The 23,184-nt window shown below is 47.8% G+C and overlaps 1 protein-coding gene across 4 annotated transcripts in view; it reads left to right on the plus strand.

The window, feature by feature from the left end:
* LOC144824137 (protein regulator of cytokinesis 1-like) overlaps positions 1 to 23,184 on the plus strand; it is a 619,082-nt gene that overhangs the window by 253,221 nt on the left and 342,677 nt on the right. The gene's annotated exons all lie outside the window — the stretch shown is intronic.

Below are 23,184 nucleotides of genomic sequence, written 5' to 3' on the forward strand. Positions count from 1 at the left end.
ACGATCGGCGTGGGGCCCTTCTGCTTTTTGCTGCTCACCGCGTTGTTTGGCTACTAGCCCGCTGGCTTGTGGCCTTCTGAACGACACCCGACGACATTACTGCTGCTGGTCTGGTTGCTCCAGACTGGCTCTTGCTCCCTTCCAGAAGAGGAGCACCCCGGACCCTCCTGGTCCACTCAAGACGCCATTTTGAGTCCACCGCGTGGGCTTGAATTAGCCAAGGCTTTGTTGCCCAATCCTGGGTTCTTCGACGCCGACAGCTTCATCCATCGTGGGACAGCTCGCCCCTCCATCCTGGTCGCCGACAACGCCTCCTGGTCCGTGAGTTCTGCAGATCCCAGCGTCGCCCACTCACCTAGCCGAGGTGACTACCATCCGGTGCCCTCCTGGTGCCCCGGACTACTGGCTAGTAGTCACAAACTTGGTCCCCTCTGCTTTCAGGTATCGTCCATCTTCGAGATCCAGGCTTGGATCCCCTCGAACTCTCTTCACTGGTCGCCTGCCAGCATCTTTCTTCCAGGCTCCTGGTTCGTCTACGAGGATTCCCGACGTCTTTTGAGACATATGCAGCTGCAGCCCCTGGGCTAGGTAACTTCGGCATTTCGGTGCCCCAGCATAACCTCACTATCCAAGGGTCAGGATCCACTTTCGTTTTCTCCCTACCAGGTCGGATTCGCCCGTGAACACTAACTTTACCTTTACTAGCTATCATAGACTTTGTCCCGCATCCCGCGTGAGAGTGCACACTCTGCACCCGAGTCCCCTGGGCCTCCTAGAAGTAATCTAACGATTCCCTAGTCAAGTCCTAGCGATTCCAAAGCCTATTAGTACTGTACTTACTTGCTAGTAATTTCGCATTCCACTTTCAGAGTATATGGTTTTTCGTGCCCCTCGGGCATTTGTATATACTGTGCTAACTTAAGTATTTTCGTAAGAGTTTTGTTGTGTGCCTAGCACCCTGTCCTCATAAGGAGTACAGGGCTGTTGTGATTCTAATAAATACATTGTTTATTTTCATAACACTTGTGTGGTGTCCTTTCACTGGGTGTTCAAGGGGTAATGTGATGGTAAAACAGCTGGCTTAACACGCCCTCTAGAGTCTTAGCCTTAGACTGCTCGTATCCATGCTACTAGGATAGCTGGTCTATAAGGTTGACTTACAACCAATCATCAATAAGGGTTGTTTGGACTGATATATAGTGATCACTAGAATAGTGAGCACTGCACATCAGGCCAACTTCTCACATTGGTGAGCAGCGGTTGGGATTTGAGCTTGCTGTTGTTTTACCACACATATCCTAAGAATATCTTGTGAAAGATCACATAAGTACTAAAGGTACATATAACTTAGCTTAGAATACTCTGAGTTCTACTGAACCAGCTGTTGTAGCTCCTAGGGCCTAGCACACCCTAAACTACAACTCTAGCAAGGGATCAGTAGGCAAACATATAGTGTAGGTAAGTGCACCACTTACACCTCACTAGAAAGAGCATGTCTACCCAAGGAGAATCTACTGAGACTCCCCTTGTGGATGTTGACCCTCCACAGGTCAAATCAAGATATGCAGCTCTCAGTTTTCAGGAGATGAGACAAGTGTGTACCTCCAGGAAACTGAAACAGGGGTCTAACCCCACCATTCCCTTTTTAATAGGTCTCTTAGAGACTTATGATGCGAGAAAGCTTTCTCAGCTAGATGGGAATATGCCAGCCTTAGAGGGTACCTCTGGAGATCCAGACCTCCCCAACATTGCCAATGCAGTTGAGGAGGAGGATCAAGGGGAACTCTCTGGGGATGAGGTAGACAAAGGTCTTGAGGTAGTCAGAAGGCTAACTAGGGCCAACTTAGACTTGCTTGGGCTAGGATCTGGGGGACCCCCAGTACTGGCCCTAAGTAGGCCTAACCTTGGAGTTAGGAGAGATAGATCTCTTTCTAGGGACTCCAATAGATCTATGCACTCTAATGCCTCTTCTCAGAGGAGAAGGAACTCTCCTCAAAGGAGATTGACTTCCCCTCAGAGAATGGAGCATGAAGCTAGGATGAGACAGGCTACTCTGAGGATTGAAAGGGAAGAAATTGCCCTGGCCAAAGAGAAGCTTGCCTTGGCTAGAGAGCAGCAGATGAGTGGGTTAGCTCCCACTGGTGGCAGCAATCTCCCAAGAGATAGAGAGAAGGGTTTAGATACTAAACACCTGACTAAGATAGTGCCCCCCTTTAAGCAAGGGGATGACATCCAGAAATGGATGGCTGCTCTGGAGAGGGCCTGCACTGTGCAGGGCATTCCCAGGAGTCAGTGGGCAGCTATACTGTGGCTCTCCTTTGATGGTAAAGGTAGAGATAAGCTCCTCACTACAAGAGTGGAGGATGCTAATGATTACCAGGTCCTGAAAAATGCACTGATTGATGGGTTTGGTTTAACCACTGAGCAGTACAGGTTGCTGTTCAGAGACACCCAGAAAACTCAGTCTCAGGACTGGTCTGACTTTGTGGATTGTGCCACTAAGGCTTTGGAGGGCTGGTTGCTGGGTAGCAAGGTTACTGATTACACAGGGTTGTACAATCTCATGATGAGAGAACACATTTTAAATAATTGTCAGAACCAGTTGTTGCACCAGCACCTTGTTGATTCAGATCTGACCTCTCCCCAAGAATTGTGAAAGAAGGCAGACAAATGGGTCAGAACAAGGATCAAGCAGAACCAGAACCAGGGTGGTCAGAAGAAAGCAGACCAAAAGGGTAATGCTAAGAGTGAACAAAATGACCAGAAGTCTTCTCCAGGTCCCCAACAAACCAAAGAGGGTGGGGGTCAGGCTTCCCAGAAGAAGAAGACTCAAGAAGGCCAGTCAAAGAGGTGGTGCCAGTACTGCAAAAGTAAGTCTCACTGGTTTAGTGAGTGCACCAAAAGAGGAGGACAAACTCCTGCCACTACAGCCCCTAAGGCAACTGCACCCCCTAGTACAGTCAGTAGTGGTAGTGTACCTCCCAAGGCATTAGTTGGGTTAACCTTGGGAACTTGAGGGGTCTGACAACTTAGTTGGCACACTCACTCAGGCTGTCCTTGTCTGTACAGGGGATATGGATATATCCCCTGATATAAGTCCCAATACTTTGGGCAAATACAGGCAGACACCTTTGATTAATGGCAAGATGGCTCAGGCCTATAGTGACACTTGTGCCAGTGTCACCATGGTGATACCTAACTTTGTGGACCCTGGACAGATCATGCCAGGTACAGATTTCCTGGTGACCAATGCCAGCAGCGTCACTACCAGTCATAGTATGGCGATTGTGGCTTTCTCCTGGGGTGGAGTGAAGGGTCAAAAGAAAGTTGTAGTCAGTTCAGACCTCCCAGTTGATTGTTTGTTGGGCAATGATTTGGAGTCATCACTATGGTCAGAAGTGGAGCAGAGGACTCACATGGAGATGTTAGGCTTGCCAGCACATGTGCTTGCTGTGACTAGGTCACAGGCCAGAAGATGCCCCACTGAACAGGTGCTGGATCCTGAAAGAATGGACCAGACACCTTCCAAGAAGAGCAGTAAGGGTAAGGCTTTGCCTTCCCCCTTGCCCCAGGTTGAGGATCAAGTCTCTGAGGAGGCTGATCTGAGAGAGCTGAGGGAAACTGAGCCTAAAGATCTTGAACTTGATCAAGTTGAGTTTCTGGGCTCAGGGGGACCCTCCAGAGCAGACCTGGGGAAGGCACAGTTAGACTGCCCTTCCCTTGAACCCCTCAGACAGCAGGCTGCTGCTGAGGCTGCAGGGAATGCCACAGGTGCCCACAGGGTATACTGGGAAGATGGACTCCTGTACTCTGAGTCAAGAGACCCCAAGCCTGGTGCAACCAGGAGGCTGGTCATCCCCTTGTCTCTGAGAGGTTTCCTTCTCACCTTGGCCCATGAGATTCCCCTTGCAGGTCATTTAGGTCAGACAAAGACGTGGGACAGGCTTGTCTCACACTTTCACTGGCCCCACATGAATGAGAATACCAAGGAGTTTTGTCGCTCCTGTGTCACTTGCCAAGCCAGTGGTAAGTCAGGTGGCACAACAAAGGCCCCCCTCATACCACTACCTGTGGTGGGGGTCCCCTTTGAAAGAGTGGGGATTGACATTGTTGGTCCAATGGAACCCCAGACAGCATCAGGGCACAAGTTTATACTGGTGATAGTGGATCATGCCACCAGGTATCCTGAAGCTATTCCACTTAGGACCACTACAGCACCTGTAGTGGCAAGGGCCCTGGTTGGAGTGTTCTCCAGAGTGGGCTTCCCTAAGGAGGTTGTTTCTGACAGAGGTACAAACTTCATGTCAGGATATCTGACTGCAATGTGGAAGGAGTGTGGTGTGAACTACAAGTTCACCACACCCTACCACCCACAATGCAATGGGCTTGTTGAGAGATTCAACAGGACCCTCAAAGGGATGATTCATGGGCTACCTGAAACTCTTAGGAGAAGATGGGATGTCCTGATCCCCTGCCTCTTGTTTGCTTACAGAGAGGTCCCACAGAAGGGGGTTGGCTACAGCCCTTTTGAGCTTCTGTATGGGCATCCTGTGAGAGGACCCCTGTGTTTGGTGAAGGAAGGATGGGAGAGACCTCTCAAAAAGCCTGCAACCAACATAGTGGACTATGTACTTGGTCTCCGCTCCAGGATGGCTGAGTATATGGAAAAGGCATCTAAAAACCTTGAGGCCAGCCAAGAACTCCAAAAAGCTTGGCATGACCAAAAGGCTGTTCTGACTGTGTACCAGCCAGGACAGAAGGTGTGGGTGCTGGAGCCAGTGGCCCCAGCAGCTCTGAAAGACAAATGGTCTGGGCCCCACACCATCATTGAGCAAAAGGGAGAGGTTACCTACTTGGTGGACCTTGGAACTCCCAGGAGCCCTCTCAGAGTGCTCCATGTAAACAGGCTCAAGGCATATGTTGACAGGAAGGACATGAGCTTGCTCATGGCCACAGACGAGGGACAGGAGGAAGAGAGTGACCCTCTCCCAGACCTGCTCACTCAGAATCCTGATGATGGGTCAGTAGATGGTGTTGTCTTTTGTGGCAGCCTCACTGAGCATCAGCAACAGGATTGCAGGCAAGTTCTGCAATCCTTCAGACATATGTTCTCTCTAACACCCAGCCAAACTGATTGGTGTACCCATGATGTTGACACTGGGGACAGTCTGCCTGTCAAGAGTAAAATCTACAGACAGCCTGATCATGTCAGAGACTGCATCAAGACAGAGGTGCAGAAAATGTTGGAGCTGGGAGTCATTGAGCCCTCAGATAGCCCTTGGGCTAGCCCAGTAGTTCTAGTGCCAAAGCCTCACACCCAGGGTGGTAAGAAAGAGATGAGGTTTTGCGTAGACTACAGAGGCCTCAATGCAGTCACTAAGACTGATGCCCACCCAATACCAAGAGCAGATGAACTTATAGATAAATTGGCTTCTGCCAAATTCTTAAGTACATTTGATTTGACAGCTGGGTATTGGCAAATCAGGTTAGCTGAGGAGGCCAAACCCAAGACAGCATTTTCTACCCCTGGTGGGCATTATCAATTTGTGGTAATGCCCTTTGGTCTGAAAAATGCACCTGCCACCTTCCAAAGGTTGGTGAATCAAGTCCTCACTGGGCTGGATGACTTATGTGCAGCATATCTTGACGATATTGCTGTCATTAGCTCCACCTGGGAGGATCACCTGGTCCGCCTGAGGAAAGTGTTAGAGGCTCTGCAAAAGGCAGGCCTCACTATCAAGGCCACTAAGTGCCAGATAGGGCAGACACAGGTTGTATACCTGGGCCACCTTGTAGGTGGAGGCCAGGTTCAGCCATTGGAGAGTAAAATACAGGCCATCCAGGACTGGGCTCCTCCAATCACCCAGACTCAGGTTCGAGCTTTCTTGGGCCTGACTGGTTACTATAGGAAGTTTGTCAGAAATTATCGGTCCATAGTGACCCCTCTTAATGACCTGACAAGCAAAAAGATGCCAAAGAAAGTTCAGTGGACAGCAAGCTGTCAGAAAGCATTCAATGACCTAAAGCAGGCCATGTGCACAGCACCTATCCTTAAGAGTCCAGATTACTCCAAGCCATTCATTGTCCAAACAGATGCTTCTGAGTTGGGTGTGGGAGCTGTTCTGTCTCAACTGAATTTGGATGGTAATGATCAGCCTATTGCTTTCATTAGTAGGAGGCTGACCCCCAGAGAGAAAAATTGGTCAGCTATTGAGAGGGAGGCCTTTGCTGTGGTTTGGGCCCTGAAGAAGCTGAGGGCCTACTTGTTTGGCACTCACTTTACCATTCAGACCGACCATAAGCCCCTCTTGTGGCTAAATCAGATGAAGGGTGAAAACCCCAAACTGCTTAGGTGGTCCATTTCCCTACAGGGGATGGATTTTACAGTGGAGCATAGACCTGGTACTGATCACAGCAATGCTGATGGGCTCTCCAGGTATTTCCACTTAGAGCAAGAAGACTCACCTGGTCAAGGTTAGTTTATTGTCCCAAAGTTTGGGGGGGGGGGTCATGTAGGAGAGTAGGGTCTGCAATCCTATGATCACCCAGATTTTTGCTTTTTGCTGCACTGGTTTACGACTTTCCCTGGCTGTGGGCCTTCTAATCAGACCCACAGCCTAGCTGTTCTCTCTATCCAAATTGTACTCAGGTACTGAATTGGCACTGGGCCCTCCAAGTCCCTGTACCCAGGGCTGAGGTGCACCCAAAAGTCTCCCAGGGGCTGAAGCATGTATTATGCCACCCCTGGGCTGACTAACTAAACTGACACAACTGGCTGCACGACAGCTGGGGCAAGGTGGTGTACTCACCCTTTGCTTTAGATATAGTATACCTATATCTAACCCTAAAATGGACACACAGATCTCCTATCAGTCACTCCTATGGCAGGCCTTAACAATCCTGAAGGCAGAGTGCTTGGAATCGTGTGAGATAGTGCTCTGGCATGAGCTGAGCCTGTCTGCGGCTTTCGGGATCTATCCCTTAGCCGTTTCCATGATATCGCATACCATATACTCTTAAGTGCATTATAATCCTCGCGGTTATATGCCAACTCTGGTATCGCTTTATCAAAACATGTCGAGTAAGGTGTCATACGAATTGGAATACTAACCGCTCGCCAATTCTGGCGACGGGGTTAGCATTCCACCCTTCTAGAGGGACACGACATGTAAGTAACCTGTAACCCCGGTTAAAGTCAGACAGAGCCTTAGCATCCACAAAATGGATGCTGCCACGAGACACAAGTCTGCCCTCCTGCTGCTGGGAGTCCTCCCAGAGCAGGAGGCAAGGACAAAGGGTTTCCTGCCAGGGGCGGTGCCAGCACCGTCCCAGACAGGGTTTTGTGTATTCCAGGTAGGCAGGGCTACAGAGGAAGGTGACTGCAAGTGGCACCCCGGTGCTCACTGTGCATTGCCGGCTGAAACCAGTTCCAGGGGCACTCCAGCCCCTGGCCTGGGGAAAGCCCGCCAAAGGAGAGGGGTGTAACCACCCCCCTCCTGGTCCCACCCATAGGGCAGGACTTAGTTGCGTGCCAGCCCCCTTTTCCCAGATAAAGGTAGGAGCAGGCCCCCTTCCAAATTAGATCATCTTTGGAATCAAGACACGACTTTCTACGAAAGGACTTCAAGATTTCTTCTTCAAGATTCTCCCTTGTGACTAAGGAGTAGTCACCCTGCATCCGCAGGCACCATCCTAAGAACACTGCGGTCTGCTGTAAGTCCTTCCTCCGGAATCCGACTGCCCAGCTCGACAAGACCCGGCTTCCCTGGCACCTCCGACCTCTACTCACCTCTACAGCCAAGCTGAGAACCGTGAGTGCGACGAGACCTCAAGGGACCGACTATTGCCAAGACTGCACGACTTCTTCACAGCAAGCCCGCCGAGTAATCTCCTGGCGAGTGCTTTGGGGTCCGAGAAGCCCCAACCCTGAGCAGCTCCAGCACCGAAGAGCAGCCCCCCAGCATCTCCACGATCGGCGTGGGGCCCTTCTGCTTTTTGCTGCTCACCGCGTTGTTTGGCTACTAGCCCGCTGGCTTGTGACCTTCTGAACGACGCCCGACGACATCACTGCTGCTGGTCTGGTTGCTCCAGACTGGCTCTTGCTCCCTTCCAGAAGAGGCGCACCCCGGACCCTCCTGGTCCACTCAAGACGCCATTTTGAGTCCACCGCGTGGGCTTGAATTAGCCAAGGCTTTGTTGCCCAATCCTGGGTTCTTCGACGCCGACAGCTTCATCCATCGTGGGACAGCTCGCCCCTCCATCCTGTTCGCCGACAACGCCTCCTGGTCCGTGAGTTCTGCAGAGCCCAGCGTCGCCCACTCACCTAGCCGAGGTGACTACCATCCGGTGCCCTCCTGGTGCCCCTGACTACTGGCTAGTAGTCACGAACTTGGTCCCCTCTGCTTTCAGGTATCGTCCATCTTCGAGATCCAGGCTTGGATCCCCTCGAACTCTCTTCACTGGTCGCCTGCCAGCATCTTTCTTCCAGGCTCCTGGTTCGTCTACGAGGATTCCCGACGTCTTTTGAGACATATGCAGCTGCAGCCCCTGGGCTAGGTAACTTCGGCATTTCGGTGCCCCAGCATAACCTCACTATCCAAGGGTCAGGATCCACTTTTGTTTTCTCCCTACCAGGTCGGGTTCGCCCGTGAACACTAACTTTACCTTTACTAGCTATCATAGACTTTGTCCCGCATCCCGCGTGAGAGTGCACACTCTGCACCCGAGTCCCCTGGGCCTCCTAGAAGTAATCTAACGATTCCCTAGTCAAGTCCTAGCGATTCCAAAGCCTATTAGTACTGTACTTACTTGCTAGTAATTTCGCATTCCACTTTCAGAGTATATGGTTTTTCGTGCCCCTTGGGCATTTGTATATACTGTGCTAACTTAAGTATTTTCGTAAGAGTTTTGTTGTGTGCCTAGCACCCTGTCCTCATAAGGAGTACAGGGCTGTTGTGATTCTCATAAATACACTGTTTATTTTCATAACACTTGTGTGGTGTCCTTTCACTGGGTGTTCAAGGGGTAATGTGATGGTAAAACAGCTGGCTTAACACGCCCTCTAGAGTCTTAGCCTTAGACTGCTCGTATCCATGCTACTAGGATAGCTGGTCTATAAGGTTGACTTACAACCAATCATCAATAAGGGTTGTTTGGACTGATATATAGTGATCACTAGAATAGTGAGCACTGCACATCAGGCCAACTTCTCACAATGGCAGTGGTAGCCGCACACCTAAGGAAGAACAAGGTGTTTGTCTACCCTTACCTGGACGATTGGTTGATCAAGGCCTCCTCCTTCTCGGAAGCTCAAGCGCACTTCCAGAAGACGTGCGTTCTCTTGAACAAGCTGGGGTTGCACATCAACATGTCCAAGTCTGTCCCGACTCCGGTCCAGTGCATACAGTACTTGGGAGCCACCATCAATACGCTCTCAGCAAGCGTGTCTCCTTCGGAGGAGCGACGATTATCACTCCTTCGGAAGGTTCAGGCTCTTATGACCACTCTATCTACAACAGTGAGGACGGCGTCTTCTCTACTGGGATCGATGGCCTCTTGTATCTTCCTCACGCCTCATGCACGGCTGCACATGAGACCATTGCAGGAGTGCTTGGAGGAACAGTGGGATCAGAGGAGAGGATCTTGGGACGACAAGATACGACTGTCTCTGCATGCTCTTCAGTCTCTGAAGTGGTGGTGTTCGGCGGAGAATCTCCTGAGGGGTACCCTTCCACAAGGATATTCCCACGCAGACTATCGTGACGGATGCATCTCTCCACGGCTGGGGGGCGCACTCCAGAGACTTACAGATTCAAGGGACGTGGTCCCAGACGGAGTCCACGTACCAAATCAATTTCCTGGAACTCAGAGCTGTTCACTTGGCGTTGAAGGCCTTTCTTCCGTCCTTCCAGACCAACTCTCTGCTTGTGCAAACGGACAATACGACCACGATGTATTACCTCAACAAGCAGGGTACTTACCATGTTAATTTAGGGGAGAAATCAGTGACTGGGGTCCTGTTCAGCAGGATCCCAGTCAACTAGGTCAAAAACACACTGATGTATGGCAAAAAGTGGGCGTAACCATGCTAAAGGTGTCCTACCTTCCTACAGCACGGCTGAGTGGGTTCTGTTCAAGTAGGCCCTGCTCCTCTGGATGTTGATATGTTGTGAACCCCAGAGTGGGGAAAAGCAGTTGGTGATGCCTAGTGATTCATAAATAGCATCTGCAACTGGAATTTGCTCTCTGTATCTTCCAGTAGTAGGGAGAACTCTGGTTTGATCTCTTCGCCACCGATGATAACATACAGTTTCAAATTTTGCATGTTGGGCTCTCCCTCATAGGAGTATTTTGCCCTGCCTGGCCTACGGTACTCCTGTACGCCTTCTGCCACACACTCCAGCCCTGGGTTCTGAAGATGATCAGGAACGACCACCAGACCCAAGGCATCTTAGTGGCTCTGTATTTCCTAGAAAAGTATGTGCCCAGAACTTCTAGCCATGAACATCTGTCCTCCGATTAGGCTAGCACTTTGGGAGGATCTTCTGTGGCAGGAGGAGTGCAGGTACCTGGGTCTGGAAAAAGTAAACCTCCATGCATGGAGGGTAAGAGGTAACAGTTGACTGCCAGTTTTTCATCTACAAAATCTTTTTACTCCGGAATAAGTTTGTGTCCTGGTTTAGTTCCCGTCATAAAGAACCAAAGTTATCAGCTATTCTGCTTTTTGTATGGTCTTTAGTCCACCAAAGACTTTCTGTGGGTTCAGTTAAAGGTTACTTGCCAGCCCTTTCGACCTTTTTGTTTTTACCAGACCAACGATTCATGTTTAAATGATCTGTTGTGATGCGTTTAAGTCTTGTCTAAATGTTCCCACCCAAACATTTTGAAATGCCACAGTTGGACTTCACTTTGGTTCTCATTTTTTTTCCTTTATGTACCCCTTTTGTGCAGATACACAGCTGTTGGTTTTGACTCTCAGAAGTCTTTCTCGTAGTGATTACTTTAGCTTGTGGCCGGAGTGAGCAATAAGCGGTCCATTCTCTCACATTCAGTAGTCTACTTTTTTGCCCGGATGAACTGGTATTGTGGACTAGAGCGGCATTCCTGCTTAAGATGCCTTTTCATTTCTGAAAATCCAACACTATTTGGCTTTTTAAAATTATTTTTTTACTACAGTACACCATGTGAAAGAGGAGATATTCCATCACTTGGACCCCTAAATAGCCCTCTGCTTTTACATCTGTCATAACTGTCTCTTTGGTGAATGATCAAGGGTAAGGCAGTGCAGTAGTAGTCTGTATTAAGATCTGCTGTACATTAGCCACAAAGTCGCCTCTGGAGGGTCTCCTGGCACATTTGACTAGAGCCAATTCTGCTGCTACTAGGCAGCAGCAGTATCTGTGTTGGCCATCTGACCAGCTGCAAATTGGGTGTCCATTCATATGTTACCGAAGCACTACTGCTTTGATAGCCAGGTCCAGCGGGAGCAGCACTTTTTGACTAATTTCACATAGCCACCAAGGTAGGAGGTACTGCTTCGGTATCTATCCATAATGTGAGGAAATATGTGGTTAGAAGTATCCATCAGAAGAACAAGTTGCTTACCTTCACTAATGCTCTTTTCTCTATTTATCTCTTGGGCATTGTTTTTTACCGAAGATACCTCATTGTCTTTCCATCCCACTCATCTCTGTGAAATGGACTCTTATCCACTTTACAAAAAGGTTCCAGTTTGAAAATCTGCACATGGTCATATCAGATTGCTTACTGAGATTCTTGTGCTTCGGCACTGGCAGAGCCTAGAACTGATGTCACTGCACAGCAATGGATCTTGTATGTAGTTTTGGTGTCATTTTATGGCGGGACAGAGTCCAAGCGGGGCCTTGCAATACCACCACCTTGTGTGCAGGGGTATTTGAGAGAGATCTCCAAATCGAACTTGGTGCGTGAAAGATATTCACAAGTTTCGGATTCTGAAGTTTCTGTATCAACCAGAAAAAGCGCTACCAGAGTTGATTACCGTGTTTTTCTAAAATCCACTGCTTGCAGTATCCAGCCATCCCCGAATGGCCGATCAAGCATTGTGGTATTCTCTTAAGCAGTTCATTGAAGTCTTTAATAAAGATCGGAGAGCTGATTTTCAAGGGACCCTTATTTAAGGGCATGATGATATCCCGTTGTGATCACAGGGCTGCAAGTTGTACATACTTAGATTCTTTTTTTGAGGCCCGAAACACCCAAAACCCACTTATTAATACCCTAGTTCTGTCTGGAATTCGATTCAAATCTGTTTTACACTTATGGAAGGGTTGGGTCAACACACCTGTCGTCCGTCTATACATTCCAGTGAGCGTATGAAACCATGATTTATACAGCAGGCCAAAAATACATTTGTACTGATTCTTATAAATAGTCTCTTCAATATAACTTCTGATACTTCAGACTTGCATTGAAAAACTGAGGTTATAATCCTGAGTAAATTATTGCGTTTCTTGATACAGGCACCATGTATTACCATGTTATCTCCTTTACAGCCAACACGTGTTTCACCCCTTTAACATGGTATGCAAGGCTGGTGCCTTATCAAGGCTGAAATAACATAAAATCAGGAAAAAAAGCAGATCAGTACATCATCGATTTGTCTTGAAAGTTACATTTGTGCCACACTGAAAAAATTGTCACCGTGTTAAAACATTCCCCACATTCTACTTAACCTTTTAGTTTATAACTGAGCGATAAGTTTTTCTAAATTGTCTTTATTGGCCTTTTCAATAAAGAACAAAGAAAGGTCGTAGTCTGAAACATGGCAGAAAATTAGATCAACTGTGTCATATAACAATAAGCAACAAGCCTTTGCAATGCAATAGGTCTCACACTCGCAAGAGTTAGAGCTTTTGACATTGTAAATGACAGTGTGTATTTTATATATTTGAAAATGCTGCACAATAAAAAGGAGTTTCCTGTGATAAGAGCATGGCTGCACACGTACCATAAATATTTTTGGTCAGTGTACACAGAAACAGGAAGATGCTAAAAATGCATTGCTTGCATTGGGTTACATGGGGTTAATACAGTGTAAATGCAATCTATTAGTGTAATGTTTATTGGTGCTGGGGCTTCTGCGTATGCACTTAGTAAACAACTGGTGTATGTTTGTAGAAGCATGCCGACCACTGTGACACAGGAGCACAGTGCAGTTGCTGTGACAGCAAGGGGCATCAGAGGGAGTAGAAGTGATCTGGCCAGCCATGGAAGAGCAGTTAAGGAGAGACAGAGGATAGTGAGTATATTAGAGAAAAAAGTGAGAAGGAAAGGAACTGGCACTACTGTGGGGTAATATTTAGAGAGCTTGGCATTAATGCAGGCCAAAATTTAACTGTATGGATAAAGTACACTGCTAAACTTTTTAAAGTCTGTGAATACTGGTGTGGTTAAGTTTTAATGTGGTGCAAAGCATTAGGATTTTCATGTTTTCTGATGGCTGGGCAATTCCTCAGATGGCAGTGCAAAGTGGTGGTAACTAATAAACACTGAGCAAAAAAACATTTTATTTTAAATATTGAATGCAAGGTTTTCATTGCGACAAAACAGTAAAGAGCAGCGAAGAGCAAAGCAGGACTGGAATCCTACCTTGAAAAGGCCTCAAATTACTGCTCCTCTTCCATTCTTATTTTCCTCACCTCCAGTCTTACCTCCAAGATCCCATGACATTCGCCAACAGCAGGCCAATGGCCTTCAGAAAAGGGCCTAAATGTTCCCCCTCCAGCTAACATGAATGGTGCCTCCCTTGATGCAGATGGAAAGGCAGGGGAGGGAGATGCTGTATTTGCCTTTTGAGGGTGGAGGAGGGCTGAAAGTGAACCGAGAGGCCATAGTATGAGAGCAGTCAACTTTAAAGATCCAAGTGGGGCTGCCAATGCTAAGAAAAAATGAAGCGGCTTGTTTATACCACAGAAAAGAAAAGTTTCCTATGGAGATGGCCACTATTTGTAGGGAGAAGATGCAATGCAAATGTAAACAAGAAAAGGCGCAGCCGCTCTTGTTGGTGGTTAGGAGCAGCCTCCGCTCGGACAGCATGTTGTGCCTACTTCAGCAAGAAATTAAGAAAATAGTTCTCTCTAACTTCTAACAAATGCTAGAGAGTAAGTACACATGTAAGAGTGGCTGTCCTTATGCGAGGTATTAAGGAGAGACTACTAAGCCTATTGACGAATCAAAATCCATCATTTACAAAGGACAGGATTGTAAAGATGGGTGTTGCTTAATGCCATATACTAAATACAGCTTGTCAATACAAAGCACTAAGACAGGGGTATTAGGCTAAGCGATCTGCACTATTATCCTATATATTGTGGTTCAGTGAATTTGTTGTGGGTGCTATTAACCTGAAGTCATATACCCCTAGACTCCCAATGATTCAAAACAGCACAATGGTACAGCACTCCACATGGTGTATCTTTTACAGTAACATTAAATATATTCTTCAAAAAACATTTCCTTCTATGTGTGCTGAGCTCGGGTAATTGAGGACGTATCTATTCACTGTCCACACCCCATCATTTTTCGGTTAAACGCAGCGCTTAACCGAAAAATGATGGGGTGTGGACAGTGAATAGATACGTCCTCAATTACCCGAGCTCAGCACACATAGAAGGATTTGACTGCCATCCTTCCTCGCAAGAAATGATGAGGTGTGAACAGTAAATAGACACGTCCTCAATTACCTGAGCTCAGCACACATAGAAGGATTTGACTGCCATCCTTCCTCGCAAAGGCTGTTACTGATAATCCAAAGCCGTGATAGCAATTGCCTCATAACAATCTCTATGTGACAACTTTGAAATACGTAGAAAAACCTCCCGCCCTGAAGAAGTCCTACGGACGAAACGCGTTGGCTACGTTTCTTTTTAAACTGGAAGATTGTTAATAAAAAGCAAAGAAAAAAAGAACCAAGTCCTACTGAAATGTTTTTTGAAGAATATATTTAATGTTACTGTAAAAGATACACCATGTGGAGTGCTGTACCATTGTGCTGTTTTAAATACAGCTTGTCTCAACGAGACAGTGCAAGCGCTGCTGAGTCGTAATTTATAATTGTGCGAGAGGGCAGCCTTTAGTTCACAGCAATATTTCCACTGCTTGTCTGTAAAGGGAGGGGGTGGTCGGTATCTAATTCCCATAATGTGCAGGCAGTTGAGGTACGAATGAGTGCTATCCTGCATTGTTGTACAGTGATTCGTTTGAGGGGAGGCCGTGGCCTGCATTTGTTTGAGCGTGCAGCTGTGGCGATGGCTCAGGGAAAGTTGTGTTTAGTTCTGCATCTAGTACGCAGCGGAAGAAAGAGCATAGTGTCTAGAACAGTAGGTTTGAGAGCATCATTGGAGGTCGGGAGGGGGGTAGGGTGTAGGTGGGGGGGCAGGGAATAAAATGTTGTCCTGGGTATGATCCTGCATAAGTGAGTAATTTCCTATGGCGTGCGTGCTCTCAGCCTGTAATATGGGCAGCATTGGGTTGCACGCTAATGGGATAGACAGGGCTCGATGGGGCATGCCATCCTATGCTAATCTGAGGCACTCACCCATATCGATTTCCCTTCATGTAGGCTTGCAACACTGGTAGAATCCAGCGGCTGGGGAGAGGCAGCGTACATCTCCATAGCTGCGTGTGGTTGAAATCTTGTGGGGTATAGCCAATAATGCAAGTATTGAGCTTGCGTTCAAAGTGCATATAGTACCATTTCTGATAGATACTTCTACCTGTGGATTACTCACCTTTTGAATACCCCCCTACGCCAGCATTCCGCGGGAAATTCTTTCCTAGCTCTCCCCACGCCGATGAGGACGTCACAATGGACCGGCTCCGCACGAGGCATCGCGTGACGTCACCGGAGCCACAAAAGGACCTTGTCGGCGTGATGACGTCAGTTCCCTTTTTTCCGCGCCGTCGACGCCAATGGATTTTCTGAGGCTCTCCATTTTAATCGAGAGAACTTTGTATCCTTGTTTCTGTTTCTTTAGGAAATGGCTACTTTGAGGAAAACAAGTTTTAATCCGTGTCGCGAATGTGGCGGGCACATGTCCATTACGGACCCGCACGAAGATTCTTTTGTGCCTTTCTTCGGACTACAATGTCGAGGAGTGCAGAAGCTGTAGAAAAATGAACCCAAAAGCGATCAAGGATCGGGAGGGCAAGGTGTTTCTGGCCAAAGCTAAAAAGGAGAAGAGAGGAAGGAAAAGGGCGAAGTCGTCGCACACTTCGAGATCGAAGAAACATAAGAGGTTCAAGAAGGGACACGCTTCGCAACATCGCTCTTCAAAGACAAGAGTACCGACGTCTAAGACTAGGCTGGGGACTCCAGTTGAACGATCTCGAAGAAAGTATTGTTTCACCTTCACCTAATGCGACTCCAGTATCATCTCCAAAGCCAGGGTCTCCAGCTTCTGATGTCTCTTCCCATCATGATGATACTCCGGCTACAGCGGCTTCGCCGATCCCGGGTGAGTCCTCTCCAGTCCATGAGACTTCACCTGTGTGGGCGCCGTCCCCGGCTCCGTAGGCTCTATTTCAGCCTCGGGTGACTCCCAGTCAGGAAGGTGCGGATCCTTACCCTGCTCCTGATTCATCGCATTTTCTAAATGCTATGTTTGCAAGAGCCTTGACTCCATCTGGCGTGCCTTCGGGCCCGTGGGTCCATTGGCTTTTAACCTGGGAGTGCCACAATACTATTCCCAGGCTCCTTTTATGCCATTTATGCCGACTGCTTTGGCTTGGCATTTCCTGGTGCAGAGGACCTCCACACCGGCTCCGCGGACGCCATCTGCGGCTGAGTCGGCTCCGCAGCGAGATCGGTCGACATCGAGGAACGAAGTCGAAGCTCCTCCAGCGACGTTGCTGTTTTCTCTGACGCCGCGTGCGGCTCCACCGACTCCGTTGCCTAAGCATCGTTCTAGGAGGGAGGCGCAAAGGTTACTTGAGGAGGAGGAGTATCTGCATGAGCAGGAGTAAGGTGAAATTGCAGAATCTGTGGATGAGTTTGAAGGCCTTCAGGAAGCAAGTGGCCTTGACGCTTCCCCTGAATGTGACGTTGCACCTTTCCATGTGGTGATAAGGAAGGCGGCTGATTTGTTAGGTCTTAAACTTCCGACTACAGAGGTGAGGTCTAACATTCTTACAGAGGTTTTGAATAATTCTTCTTCTTCATCTGAACCTCTGCTTTAACAGAGCCAATTTTAGAGGTTTGGCAGAAAACTTTGTCTGCTCCGGCTGTATCTAGATCAATATCAAGGAGATACAGGCCTGCGCCTAGTGATCCAGATTTCTTGTCGCACCCAACGCCTGAGAGTCTAGTTATACAAGCATCTTGCTCGAAGCAGTCTTCAGGTGCCTTACCAACCATTTTGGGTGACCGTGATTCTAAGAAAATGGAGCAAGCAGCAAAAAAGGTATTCTCCTCTGTCAGTATGGCTTTAAAATTACAAAAGCGACTTGCCTTTTGGGTAGATACATCATGCATTAATGGACTCTGTTCAGTTGGCTCCTAAGTTACCTGAGGAAGACCGTGCCAACTTCTTGGAGGTCCTTTCGGACTCATAAGCTGCAGCACGCCAAGTAATTCAATCAGGCATGGATACTGCTGACTCTGTTACACGTGTTATGGAATCATCTGTAGCAACAAGGAGGCAAGCTTGGCTCCGTTCTTCAGGCTTTTCTGCTGATGTTCAAGCGACGTTGTCAGATCTTCCATTTGATGGTTCAAAACTTTTTGGTTCGAAGGTGGACTCTGCTTTAGAGCGTTTCAAAGACAGCAGAGCTACTGCTAAATCTTTAGGCCTTCAGGTGCAGTCTACGGTCTATGGCTATGAATGATATCAAGGGTTTGGGAGATCTGCTTCTTTTCGTGGATGACAACAGTCTCAGCAGAGCCAACAGCAGCAAAATCCTTTGTACAAATCGTACAGGGAAGGAAACAAGAGGCCTCAGGGGAACAAATAGTCAGCCATCTTCTTCTTCCTCCTCTACCTCCCCTCCCGTTGGTACAACAGGAAAACAGGTCTAGCTCCACCATCTTAGAGCATGTTGGTCCGGTTGGAAGTCGGGTGTCCCACTTTCTACAAGATTGGAGACTGATCACTTCCGATCGTTGGGTCTTGAATCTTGTAGAGAATGGGTACACCCTTCCTTTCTTGGAGTTTCCTCCTCCTTACCCTCCTCGCCAGAGTGGGTGCTCAGAGGACCATTTACTGCTTTTACAGCAGGAGGTACTTACTTTGCTTCAAAAAGTTGCAATAGAGGTGGTTCCGAAGCAGGAAAGGGGTCAGGATTGCTACTCCCGGTATTTTCTGATTCCCAAAAAGGATGGTCGGTTGAGACCAATCTTGGACCTCAGGATTTTGAACCTTTACCTCGGGCAGGAGAAGTTCAAAATGTTGACCTTAGCACAGGTTCTTCTTGCTCTGCAAAAGGAAGACTGGATAGTGTCCATCGATCTGCAGGATGCGTACTTTCATCTTCCCATCCTGAAGTCGCATTGGAAGTATCTCCGGTTCATGGTAGGATCGAAACACTACCAGTTTGCTGTCCTCCCGTTCGGACTTACTTCAGCACCTCGTGTCTTTACAAAGGTGGTGGTAGCGGCACATCTCAGAATGTTAGGGGTGCCTGTTTTCCCCTACCTGGACGATTGGCTACTCAAAGCGGAGTCTCCAGAGTTCGTTTTGCGCCATTTGCAAGTAACATCTCAGTTGTTCAGATTAGGTTTCTCGATAAATGTACCCAAATCTCACCTGGTGCCTTCTCAGCGCAGCCTGTTTATAGGTGCAATACTGGACATGTCTGTATGTCGAGCATACCCGCCTCCGCAGAGGATTCTTGACATACAAGAAATGATTCCTTTGGTTCACGATGGAGCGGTTTTTCCAGTCCTGAAGGTTCTTCGCCTAGCTCGGTCTGTTCGCTTCCTGCATTCTGTTGGTCAACCATGCACGCTGATATATGATGGCACTCCAGTGGTGCCTCCACAGGCAGTGGTATCAGAGCAACGGAGATCTCGGGGAGAAGATCAAAATCTCCAGAGAAGCTGCAGCGGAGCTGTCTTGGTGGAGTGTGCAGGGCAACCTGTCTCAAGGAAAGCCCTTTCAGTCTCCTCTGCCAGTGGCCACAGTAATCATGGAGGCCTCCACTCTAGGGTGGGGTTCTCATCTGGGGATCTGGAAATCAAGGGTCTTTGGTCTCCAGAGGAAAGGTTGCTTCACATCTACCTGTTGGAACTGCAGGCGATACGTTTGGCGCTCAAGGCATTTCTCCCTTCCCTTCCCTTCGCGGTCGGTCGGTTCAGGTCCTGACGGACAACACTACTGCGAAGTGGTACATCAACAAACAGGGAGGTGTAGGGTTGTTCTGTCTCTGCCGAGAGGCGTTGCGACGTAGGTCCTTGGCTCAGGGCCAAAGGATTTGTGTGTTTGCAAATCTGGCTGGGGTACTAAATGTTCGTGCGGACAGTCTCAGTCAGCGTTACTCTGCCGATCACAAGTGGCTGCTTCATCCGGAGGTAGTGCTTCTCATCTTCCAGATGTGGGGGTCTCCTCTGTTGGACCTGTTTGCCACTCTCTAAGCGCACTGCCCGTTGTTCTGCAATCTCCAGCGTCCGTTGCCGGGAGCGTTGGGGGACGAGTTTCAGATAGATTGCAGCGCTCAGCTTCTTTACGCATTTCACCCCATACCCTTGATTCCTCGGGTTCTGAAGAAGATTCGCCAGGACCGGGCCCAAGTTATATTGATTGCCCAGGATTGGCCAAGAAGGGTGTGGTACACAGACCTACTTCACCTCTCATTGCACCCTCCGCTCAGTCTCCCTCTCAGGGCAGATTTTCTCTCGCAGTCGCAGGGGCAGGTTTTACACACCCACCTCCAGAGCCTGCACCTTCATGCCTGGAGATTGAACAGGGCAACCTGAGCTCTTTCTCTCTCCCACTAGAGATAGTTGGTTATTTTATCGTCTAGGCCACACTCCACTAAATCTGTTTACTCATCCCGTTGGTCCAGGTTTGTGAAGTGGTGTGGAGAGGGATATCGATCCTCTTAAGGCCCGTTTATCTAACATTTTCGAATTTTCACTTTCTTTGGCACAGTAAGGTTGTGCTGTAGCTACTGTCAAAGGCTATTTATCGGCTTTGTCAGCCTTTATATGTTTGTCAGATCAGCCATCCTTATTGAAGTCCCCCATTGTCATGAGGTTCATTAAGGGCCTTACAAATGTTTCCTCCAATTCCTTACCTTATGCCACAGTGGGATTTGAAACTAGTCCTTGCATTTTTGAGTTCTCCTTTTGAGCCTCTTCACTCTTACACGTTGAGGCTTCTTACTTTTAAAACTTTAAAACTTTTAGCCATTACCTCTGCTAGGTGGGTAAGTGAGCTTCAGGCTCTTTGCTCCAAACCTCCTTTCCTGACCGTTCATGCGGATAAGTTCGTTTTAACGATCAGGGCTGCTTCCCTTCCCAAAGTGGTTACACCTTTTCACATGTGAAAATCTATTACTTTGCCTACTTTTTATCCTCCCCTTCATCCTTCCAAGGACGAAGAAAGGTTGCATCGATTGGACCCTAAAAGAGCTATCCGCTTTTATGTGGATCAGACCAGTGATCTAAGACTGGACGATCAGCTCTTTGTGGGCTATGTTGGGGAAATAAAAGGCAAGGCAGTGCACAAGAGGACGCTGTCAAGGTGAATCATCTTGTGCGTCAAGATTTGCTACGCCCTGGCCAAGAAAGAACTTCCGGAAGGTATAAGAGCTCATTCTACAAGAGCTAAGTCTACTTCTTCTGCTTTAGCTAGAGGTGTTCCTGTTGATAAATGTAAAGCAGCAACTTGGGCCTCCCTCCACACCTTTGCAAAGCATTACTGCTTGGATTCTGAGGTCAGGAGGGATGGCCATTTTGTTCGTTCTGTTTTGCAGGATTTTTTGGTCTAGTCAGGTGGACACACTCCTCCGGGAGAGGTACGGCTTTGGAATCTATTTAAAAGGTGAGGAATTCACAGGGAGAAGTATCCATTGGAAGAACAAGTTACTTACCTTCGGTAACGCTTTTTCTGGTGGATACAATATCTGCCTGTGGATTCCTCACGCTCCCACCCGCCTCCCCGTTGTCCTGTTTCTACCCAAAAAAAAGTTTTAATTGATTCAGGTTTAAGTTTTAATGATGAGAAATGCTTTATGCTAGCTTTTTCTCTTTAGTTTTATTGATTATGCAATTGTGAATTTGCATTTGTGTAGGTATATATTTGATGTGTATATATTTGAAAATGTCGGTCTGCCCGTCTGCCTTGGTGGCACGGAAACAATGGGTGGAACTGACGTCATCACGCCAACAAGGTCCTTTTGTGGCTCCGGTGATGTCACGCGATGCCGCGTGTTGAACCTGTCCATTGTGACGTCCTCATCAGCGTGGGGAGAGCTAGGAAAGAATTTCCCGCGGAATGCTGGCGCAGGGGGGTATTCAAAAGGTGAGGAATCCACAGGCAGATATTGTATCCACCAGAAAAAGCGTTACCGAAGGTAAGTAACTTGTTCATCAGGTGCATTGAGACCCCCCCCTTCCTTAACGGAATGGGAGTGAGAATATTTTCCAGGCAGTACAAGGTTGTTTGCCAGGTTGTTGGGTAATACCATTTTAGTGATTGCCAATCGTGCTGTCGGGTACAGAGGAAGTCTATTACTCATCAGGATTTTCTCTTCCAGCCAGGCCATTGCTCTTCTACAGTTTACCCGCCAGAGTTCCTCTACGTGTCTCGTGAGCCAGATCCCCAAATAACGCACTGGCCTAAGTGCCCATCTTAATGGGAATTCTGATTCAGCCTGGATTGTTCGGTCAGTGAGTGGAAAAAGAGTAGCTTTAGCCCAGTTAATGTGGATTCCAGAGTTTCTTTTGAATCGAATTACTTCTTGTATAATGGGGATCAAGATTTGTTTGTGGGTCTCAGACGTAGAGCACAATGTAATCCATGTGCATTGAGATTAAAAGTTTGTGCTGTCAAAGTCAATCTGCGTTGTGCATTGTGTTGCCTCAGTCAGGCCGCCATCGTGGTTGCGAATAGACTAGGGGATAAGTGGCAGCCCTGGCAAGTACTACGTGTTATAGGAAATGGGTTTAAAATCATGCCGTTTAAACGACATCTGGCTGTTGGGGGGCGGGGGGGGTATATACCTGGATAAAGCACACACAGCTCAAAAAAATCATTTAATTTTTACTAGACCTGCAGGTATAGTAACCTAAAAAATGAAATGCACTTGATCTCCGTTTCTGGAAGAGGAGCAAATGTGACAAGTTAACAAGATTTAAGGCATTTTTATTGCTTATTCACTTTGTGAGCAATAAAGATGCATTTAAATCTTGTCCCATTTCCTCTGCAGAGGTCACATGTCAGTTGTCCTTCCTACTTGCCAGAAAGGGCGAGTAGGACCTAAAAAGAACTCCCCTTAATTGAATCTAGTTCGCAAATGCAAGCAGGCGAGTGGATTTTTTTGAGCCCTGACACAAAAGAAAGAATAAATATGGCCACTACAGCAAATGTAATGCCTTAGTAGCGTCTAGCAATGCTGCAGCTGTTAGATTCGGTTGCATGCTATAGAGCACCACGAATAGCGTGTGCAAATTGTGTGCTCTGGTTAAACCTGGGACAACGCCCAATTTATCCGGACATATATCTGGTAGGAGTGCAAGGAGGTGATTAGCAAGTAGCTTTGAAAATATTTTATCATTATTAATCATTGAAAGATGCTGATAGGAGTCACATTAATTGTTTATCGTGTTTAAGAATGGTTACGATGATAGCTTCTCAGAGCGGCAGTAGTTCCTCTGAAGCCAGAGAGGCCTCAAACATGGTTTTTAGGTGGGGGATCAGTAGGGCAGCATATTCCTTGTAGGAGGCGGCAGTTTAGCCATCCAGACAGGGCACCTTGTCACTAGGCACACTTTGTATAACCTGCTGTATCTCCTCTTCTGTAAGGGGAGAGTCCATGAATAAATGGTGCAAGCGGTTGAGCCAGAGCAACTGTAGCGTCTCGAGGTATGTTGTTAGTTCCCTCATGCTCAGGGTCACAGGGGCTCGATAGAGGTGTGCATAGTATGAAGTCGGAGTGTAGCATGTCGGTGGGTGTGGAGTGCCGTTGGTGCTGATCACGTATTAG

This window comes from Lissotriton helveticus, chromosome 3_1, assembly GCF_964261635.1.
Source record: "Lissotriton helveticus chromosome 3_1, aLisHel1.1, whole genome shotgun sequence".
Lineage (NCBI taxonomy): Eukaryota > Metazoa > Chordata > Amphibia > Caudata > Salamandridae > Lissotriton > Lissotriton helveticus.